This window comes from Pteropus vampyrus, unplaced genomic scaffold (genome assembly GCF_000151845.1).
Source record: "Pteropus vampyrus isolate Shadow unplaced genomic scaffold, Pvam_2.0 Scaffold107, whole genome shotgun sequence".
Classification (NCBI taxonomy): domain Eukaryota; kingdom Metazoa; phylum Chordata; class Mammalia; order Chiroptera; family Pteropodidae; genus Pteropus; species Pteropus vampyrus.
Window position 1 is genome coordinate 4,968,955 of NW_011888888.1, and position 9,936 is coordinate 4,978,890.

A 9,936-nucleotide genomic window follows, 5' to 3' on the forward strand; every position below is an offset into this window, starting at 1 on the left:
AGCTTTAGCCACTAATTACATGACTATTAAATGTATAATAATTTAAATTAAATAAAATTTGTTATCTTCGCTCTCACTAGCCACATCTCAAATGCTCCATCGCCACTTGTGACTAGTGTATACCAAATTGGACAGCACAGATATTAGAACATTTTTTTCAAATTAGAAAGTTCAATCAGAAAGCACAATAATGTAATATTAGCATGATGATTTACAATAGAGCCTCAGAGACAAATTGGCCCTCCACCTGTTTTTATAAATAAGCTTCTATTAAAACATAACCACATCCATTTGTTTACATTTTGTTTATGATTTTTTTTCTCACTACATGGCTCATAAAGCCTAAAATATTTTACTCTTTACAAAAAAGGTTTGCCAAACTCTAACCTAGAGCTTCTCTTCCAAGCAGTCGATAATTGGCATAATTTTCTGGTTAAAATAACATTTTTACACAAGTATTTATAATTCTTTGCCATGATCATTCTCCCCTTCTTTCTTTGTCCTCTCTTCTCTCTTTTATATTAAGTCATATATTTCTTTACTTGAATTGCAAAACTTGAATGAAAATTTCTTTAGGAATTTCTAAGTAACTTGATAATGAAAAAGAAGTACTTAGACCTAGATTATTAAATACTTTAGCTGTGATTACATTACAGTAAAAGTACAGTAGTATTTTTAATAAAAATCATGGAGACTATTGTTATCCTGACATATGGATCTGGGATGTGGAAAGAAAGTCATCTTTTTATTTTATGGGCTTGGATAAAGAAGAATGTTCCCTAGGGCTAGAGTCCCATATGGATCTCCTTTTTTTTGCTTATCTCTTTACAAGAGAAAGTTCATATTTCTGCTATTGATGCATACCACTATTTTTCTCTCCAGATAGATTTATTTAAAAGAAAAACAAAATCCTCTAAAAATAGGATAAAAAAGTGTCCACTTTTCTTATTTCATTCTTATCTAAAAACATTCTAAGGATTTTGTCAGCACTTTCATGTAATAACATGAGAGAAAAAGAATTTTCTTTGACTGATTTTATATGAGACAATAATATCTCTGTTACTGTAGGGTAATTGCAGTTAATATTTGAATTCAGCTACCATCTTGATCTGCAAATGAAATTTTGCCTATGTGTATTAGCAGTAGTAATATCTGCCTGATAAGAAAATCCATTAAGCTTTCTCCTCAAGTAATTGTTTTGACTATCCAAGGATCAAGCAATGATCTAACATTTGGTCAGACCCTTTAATGTGTACCATTTTATTCATTTTACCCAATAATTAAGAGATAACTGAGATGTCTTAAAATGGATTATTTCCCTCATCTAATACTATTAGTGATGATCATACACATGTAGCTGACATAGCATTATTATAGGGTAGAGTTCATGCCACAGCATACCCCAGCTCTTCCTCTTGCTAGCTGTGTAATTGCCCATAATTACTTAACCTCTGTGTTCCTCAGATTTATCATTTATTATATAGAGATTAAAAAGTGTACCTATGTCATGGGATTGTTGGAGAATTATGTCAATTAATACCTGTAGTACACTTAAAACAGGGTCCTAATAAACTCTCGCTAAATGTTATTATAAGTGGAAAAGTAACATGTGCTGGAACCAGTCAGGTTTGTCCTTAAATCCCTGTTCTGCACCTCTAGTCATGTTAAATTCTCTAATCCTAAATTTCTTCATCTGTAAAATGAACATAATTGTACCTTGTCTTAGTAGCTATGGTAAAGATCAGTGACAAAATATGTAGGATCCTGGGCATATGAAAGATACTCAATAATTGACAGTTTATATTAACTTTATTGAGTAAATATGAAGACTCCAAAATGGCTAACTCATTTAAACAGTATGGCCAGCCAATAAATATACAATTATAGGCCCATTTCCTCAAATCTCTGAGACCTGTGTTGTAAAATCTTTTGAACAAATGTCTAACTAGTGAGCTTTCTGCTTGCCTTTCAAGAAAGGCACTCTTTCTCATTGCCAATATATGATGTGCATTGAAGTGGAGTTAAGCTGTGAATTATGATTTCACAGATAATGAGAATGGGAACAAGCTGAAATGTATGTAAACTAACTTCCTCATTCACAGATGTGGTCAGTGAGGTCCAAATAGGTTAAACTATCCCTCCAGAGTTGTATAGTTATTTGGCCAAATTTCTTCCAGGAAGCTGGACTGACCCCAGCCCTGCTGTTTCTTCCATCACTTTGCATTTAGCATTTATGTATATATACTCTTCATATACTTGTTTATGTAACTTCAGAATTACTCTCTAGTGGCTCACATGTATACAGAATTTTTCTTCAAGTTCTAAGCTTTTTGAAAACAAAGATTTGGTCTTCCTTTTGAAGTTTCTTCCAAACAACATATTAGTATAATGGAAAAAGTGATGAATGTTTAATTAGTGAAAGAATTGTTGTAGGTTCCACAGTAGAGTTAAAATTCTAACATGTAAGGTATCTTAATCTGCTTAGGCTGCCATAACAAAATGCCATAGAATGAATGCCTTAAACAACAAAAATTAATTTCTCACTGTTCTGGAGGCTGGGAAGTCCAAGATCAGGGTGCCAGCATGGCTACGTTCTTTAAGGGCTCTATTCTTGCAGATGGCCACCTTCTTGCTGTGCCCTCTGATAGTGGTGAGAGAGTGTTAGCAAGCTCTCTGGTGTTTCTTCTTGAAAATGCACCAATCTCATAAAGAAGGCCCCTGTCTTGATAACCTCATCTAAATCTAATCGTATCCCCGAAGTCCTGTCTTTAAATCCCATCACCCAGGCGGTTAGTTCTTCAACATATGAATTTTGGGATACACAATTTAGTCCATAATATAAAGGCAAGGTTTCTAATGTTATTTATATAAGCACTCTTATTCAAATCAATCTCCTTACATGTAGACATTTTATACATTGAGATATAGCAAACACATGGATACATTTACACAACATTCAGAGCTGGCTCTATTTTCATTGTTTATGTTGTTACTCGCTCTCGCTCTCAGAATGCTTTAGTACAGTGGTTTGAATAGAGAAAGTGCTTTACAAACAACACATCTTCCACTCTTATAATGCTTATATCCTCCAGTAGGTTTACTGCTTCTCTATTCTCCATTCTGTCACCTTGCAAATTTAACATGGCCATTTTCACTAAACATTAAATATATATATATATATATATATATATATATATATATATATATATATATATATATATATATATACACACACACCCCAAGCAACGATTGCCATTTCTTGGAATCACAGATATGTTAAGGCTCAGATTATCTGGGTTAGAAGCCAGGGGCAAGGGTCAGGAGGAGGAGGAGGACTAAGGTCAAAGTAATGGAATGAACTAATGCCAGGATTATCTGTTCATGTGTTACTAGGTAATAAAAAAAAATAATGATCTACATTGTAACAGATTCATATTAATCATACCAAAATAACTATATTAAATAGACCTCAACAAAAAAGTCTTACTTTTAGTCAGTCATTAGTATGAATGGTCAGGTTGCTCATTCGTATTGGGTTAGAAAAAAGTTGAGAATTTTTAGCTTATTCTTTCTTGTAGTTTGTTTTATGTATTCTTAATGACATGCACATAATGTTCACTTAAATTAAGTTTCTATTCTTAATATGTTCTCGATATGTATATTTATATATTCTGAGAATAAAAATAAAAAAAAATAAATGATTTGTTTTCCTTTCCCAAATTAAAGAAATTCTATCATCAGTAATTACTTAAGGTATCATTTTCCAAATTATTTAGATTAAATTCACTCTCTTCTCTCTTAATGCTTGATGTATTAATACACTAATGCTCTGTAGATTTCAGGTATGCTTTAAAACTTCTGGTTTCTATATTAAATGATTAGACTAACTTAGACTATAAAAACAAACAAACATATATGTTATCTTTTTTAATTCATCATGATTACACATTAGGATTAGAATCCTGTTAAGTACCATTATTATAATTGAGAAAGCAAGAGTTATTAATTTCAAATAGTGAAACAACCTTTGGTTAGTTTAACAGAAAAATGAATGATTGAAATGACATCTGGTACCTTCCAGAACCAGCAGGAATGCTGCTAAACTGAGCTAAGAAAAAAATAGCAGGACAAAAGGGAAACTAGGTAGCCAAAATCTTAGCTACTATCACATCATACTCGCAATCTAATTAGAAAACTGCCTCCAGTACCAGGACCACTGGACATGTCCTGCTGAGTTGTTGGATTCAATGCAGCTGCATCTGTAGTCAGTGGACTCTAGCTATTTTTACTGCCACCATAATGTTTCAAAGGATTTGTAAACTGCCAGTACAGAAATGCTGTCTAGGGCAGGCGAATCCAACTGGTAGAAGAACAGACTCCAAGCTCAGGATGAGTCACACGGTATTATCTGAGTTGCCAAGGACTTATGAGAACATGGATCTGGCCCTTTCAGTTTCAGAAGTAAGATTTTACCAGATTGCACAAGGTGTCCAACTGCCAAACTATAGGAAGACCATTTCGAAGCAAATCAGCCCAAAGCAAGCAACATCTGTCTCACTGTTTGTCTCTTGACGATTTTGACTCCTGCTTCTATTGTGATTCTAATCTTTGGCCACATAGAAACTTCAAACATTTACATTTTTCCAAAATAAAATGATCAAATTTTTCTAAACTGTTGTCTATACCTCCACCTGAATTTCTTAGGCATTGCTAATGCTTTTTGTTGTTGTTGTTATTTTGCAAAATTATTCTCTCTAAATATTTAAAGGTCTCATTTCAGCTTCTTCTTCAACTTTGGCTCATTATCAGTAATAAAGAGTTGAATTGCACCGAAGTAATGTCTTCTTCATAAGATGATCTTAACCCCATTAAATTTAGTTAAAATCGTGATGAACAGCTGACGTAGTACTGTTATCAGATAGTCTCTCTTTTAGTAGGTGTTAGGTATGGTATTCAATTCTTAGGAGTGAATCCTGACTAAGAATGTATTATTGGTATACAGACAGAAGAAAATTGCCTTTCGTTCTAAAACCTAATATGTTCCTCTCTACAATATTAATGCTAGCGTACCAGTGAATGTTACACATAATTATTACTTTTCATGATCTCTTTCCCAGATGATTGTCTCTAGGCGCCTAAATACATTTGTGCAGCTGTTAGTACAGGCATGCGACACACACACACACACACACACACACACACACACACACACACACCTGCTATTTTACCCACACCATTCATCTGCTAGTTACAAGCAGAGCTATCTGCAAGTAAACTATAAGCAGTAATAGACCTGAACTCACTATTTCACAAAAGACAAATAAAAATTTTATAGTTAAGAATTATGCCTGTAAATATTAACACTTAAAATATATTTTCTATGCCTTCCGTGCAATATATCTGTGTGTGTGGGTGTGTGTGTATATATATATGTATATATATGTATATATTATATATGGCAAGATAATATGCATACTGACTTAAGAGCTAAAAGCATTGTGAATTACTGAGATAGAAGCTACTCAGATGATATGTCCAGACCTTCTCTGCATTATCGAACACATTAACATAGTCTTAAATTAATAAATACAGTTCTATTATTCCACCTCAATAGGAGAAATTATCAATATTAGCTCTACCCAAATAGGCTAATTTACCAATCTTTGTTGATCAAGCATATCTATTATTAGTAGAAAAGTGTTCTATTGAGTATATAAAAGAAATTGAATTTTTGAGCATTAGCAATTGGTAATCAAAGTAAAAATTTTAAAATAAGACAAATGTACATGCAAGTAACCAAATTTGAAAAGAAAGGGAAAGAAAAGAATAATGTAAACAAACTTAGTCTCTTTGAATTCATTGAATGGTCTCATTAGGTATGAGTTAAGTTTAATAAACTGTGATATCATAAAAATCATGCCATTTAGAGCTATACAGTTTATCTCCAGAACTGTAGAGAGAAAAATTCAAATTTTGTTACCTCTTAAGACTAAATTTTGGGTTTGTGTTTTGTATCTCTGTGTAGAGAAAAAAAAAGAGAAGATAGAGATGGAAATGATTTTATTTTATAAACTTAGATTTTATTGTTTTGTCTACATATGTACATATTTACATAAAATATAAATATACTAAATAAAACCCACAACAAAAAAGATACATGTAAAAAGGGATTAGATAAGTATAATGATATAACTATATGATGAATTCCCTTTACCTTCATTAAAAATGTTTTAGGACGCACTCTAATGACGTCATCTCACCTTAAGCAAATGCACCTGCAGCAAATCTATTTCCAACTAAGGTCACATCCTGAAGTACTGATATTTAGGATTTCAACATACGAATTTTGGAGTGGGGAGAACCAGCTCAACCCACAACAAAAAGTATAGATGATTTTTTGTTTTATTTTTTCTTTCTCAACAATATTATATTGATTTTTAAAATTATTTTTGTAATTTAAATATATATATATATTTTTAAAAAAAAAACAAAGTTCAAAATGTTTTATGTATGTATTATGTTTATACAATCTTGTTCATCTCAAACTTTGATTTAATGTCACCCACATATTATTTTTAATTTTCAATGAAAAATATTTAGTAGCTGGATCAATACATGACTGCCCCCAGATTTACCACATCAGGTTGTTACACCTCTCCTCCAGCACATTTTTATAATGTATGTTTTGTTTTACTTTGTCTGTTGGCTTAAATCCTCAGAGCTCCATATATTCACAAAATTATTGCTCATATATTTAGCCCTTTGACTTGTATCCTTCAATGGGAGTAGCTTCAAATCTGGGACTTCTAAACCATGCATTATATTTCTGACTTCAGTGCTGAATTGGTGGGAAGTCATATCAACTATGCTTCATTCCCAGTGATACAGAGACGCTGAGTGGGAGTTGTGAGTGATGACTTCCAGTAGAATGTGAAGGTAATTGTAACAGTTTCACATCTAAGAACAGAATGATTGCTTCAGGCATGAGGACATAGGGAACAAACTAAGATAAAAGGAAGACTTGGAAACAAAGACTACATTCTGAACCAGTTAGTTCCAAGTACTTTACTCTGGAAGAGAACTTGTTAATGAATAACCACTATTGAATAGCTGCCATGAAAGCAAACAGAGAGCTATTCTACTATTAGTTACATTTTCATGCAAAGGTTACTCATTTGTTCCTGAAAACTCAAATATTCCATATCACCAGGAAGTATAGGGTGGAGAGAAATGCTTCGGTAACCAACTTAGATCACAAGAAGAGGTAAGAAACAGGAATAATGAAGAAAGAAAAGTTGACCACAAATGAAGGAGTCTAAAGCCAAGAAAAAGGAAGAAATGGAGGAGAAGCAAGCTGCATTTGATGTAGGGAAATGTGTAGTTCATTTTACTAAGTCCCAGAATAAAATTTGAGAGCTAACATGTTAGTCAAGGTCGTGGAAAGATGGGTCATTACATTCTTAGTACTACTTTCATATAGTAATATTTGTTGTTGTATTTTTAAAATTTTGGTTACCATAAAAGACTAGAGCTTTATATAAGTATTATTATTCTTGTTTAATATCAACAATATGAAGAGGAAAACATCTAAGTTTTCCAATTTCATTTTAACAACTTGATACTGTATTTATTGGACTATTCTTGATTTGTTTTTTATATGGAAACAAATTCGAATTCTTTATTTTTTAGTAGAGTATCTCTCATAAGTTCAATGTAATTTCTGAATTTCCAATCAATTTCTTGATTTCTTTTAGGCTTCCTATAATATCTTTTAATCACAATCACCACCACTCTCCCATGAGAGGTTACAAGGAAATATCATAGGATTCTGTGTGATATATCTTTTTGGTTAATAATGTGTTTGATAAATAAATTCTAATTAACAATGACATTCATAAAACTTAATATTTTTAATTATTTTTTCCCATAATGAATGAGTCAATATCAGTTTCTTAATGACTTTTCTTAAATTTCAAAGAAAAGTCAAAAAGTCCAATAGACACTTCAGCCTCAGGGGTTCATGTATGGAACTACACAACACTATTTTTATTTAAAATATTGAGTAAATTTGATATTATGTAAGCAAGGCTTTACATTCTCTTGTCTTCCAAGAAGCATAGCTCACACAGAGCTTAATGTGTTCTTTGTAGTCTAATCTAAATGTCAACTGAAGACATGGTTAAATGTTAAGAACTCAAGCCAGGAGAAATTTATCATTTTCTAAGTCTTGAAATAAGTGTGTCTATGAAAATAAAACATTTTTAATCAGGTCTCATGAATAATAATTCCAGTCTGAATGAGCTGCTTTATTCATGAAAAAACAAATGGGGAAAAGAAAAGAATACTAAAGAAATGGATATGTTCTGATGTAATATAAAAACTATTAGGTGGCATATCATTTCTGCATTTTCACCCCAACTTCTTCTCCTCTTTTGATTTAAACAAAAGCATAGCTTGCATATCCGATACTCAGAGCAGATAATTTTTTAATACCCTCTACATTTACGTAACAAAATTATGTTCAGTAATAATCTTGCAACAATTATTAATCATCATTATTGTAAGCCATTTTTTAACTTAAAATGAAACAATTTCAGAGAATAAATTTAAACTTTAAAGATATCATTTAAATGCAATAAAATATTTATTGTATTATTTGAAATATACGTACATTATCGCCATCGCCCAAAATACATTACCCCTTTCATCATATTCACAATCTATTTTGCTTTTAAAAAGTAAAATGTAAATAAAAACTCTAAGTGATCACACAGAATGGTAGAATTAAAGTTATTCAAGTTATTTCTTTATTTTTACAATTATTGTGCTTTCATCATTTATTTAGAATCTTCTGTTTACATACAAGTCTATATAATACTGTGGGGATGGAGAAAAGAGCTATACCTGGAACTTAAATGATTCTGAACAATTAGAAACTTAGCAGAGAAAAAAACACATGGCACCGAGTCTGTGAATGTGTATATGTATATTGAAGGATACGAATATATAAGAGGTAGTTTAAAAATACTTGGGAAGAATCTCAAAGTTACTTTTTCAATAAACATGATTTGTATGTTCATATGATGTGAAACATTTATATTTAAAGAGACCACTTGATTTGTTATGAGGCATTTCTTCAAAGTGGAATAAATAAATTTGTATTCGGTTAGTTGCAAAATTAGATGAGAGGATGCTAATCCACGAGAAATGAGAAATGTGTCTTCTTCCCCCATTTTCCCCTTCCTTTAAAACCAAGAGATGCGTATAATTTAACTAACTGCTTGCTTTGGGTAACAACCAGCATGGGGTTGAAATGCATTGAGTCTACTTTCTAAGGAAGTACAATACTTCACATTTTAATGCATCACTGAACAGAGGTCAAATAGAGTAGTTCTGACATAATACAACACATCAAACTATCCATGCTAAAGTAACTCAGTATACCCTGTGTATGTTTCCCTTGAATTACCAAGTCATCGACCTCTTAGCCAACTTAAGCCCAGCCGTAAATTTATGACATTATACTTCCCAACATGTTCTTGCTCAGTTTTCATAAATTGTCTCTAATATACAAACACTTGAGGAAAAGAAAGTTTTAAGATATTTATTTTGGATTGCTAGATTAATCTAAAATGATTTTGATTCCCTATTGAGAATTTTGGGAGACTACATAAACTATCAAAAATAATGTTTTTATCCAACGGAAGTCTTATAATTATCCATCTAGTTTTCTTTTAAATGTTTTTGTAGCTATTTAACTAAATTAGCATCTGGGGCCATCACCTCGAGGAGAAATAATTAATGTCGGATAGTAGAGTTTATGTAATCCCTAAATTAAAATTAAATTGCACAATAGCAAATTAGAAATTCTGTAACTGAGAAAGTAAATTTTCTCTTAATGCGAATGATAAATTATCTATCATCTATCTATCTATC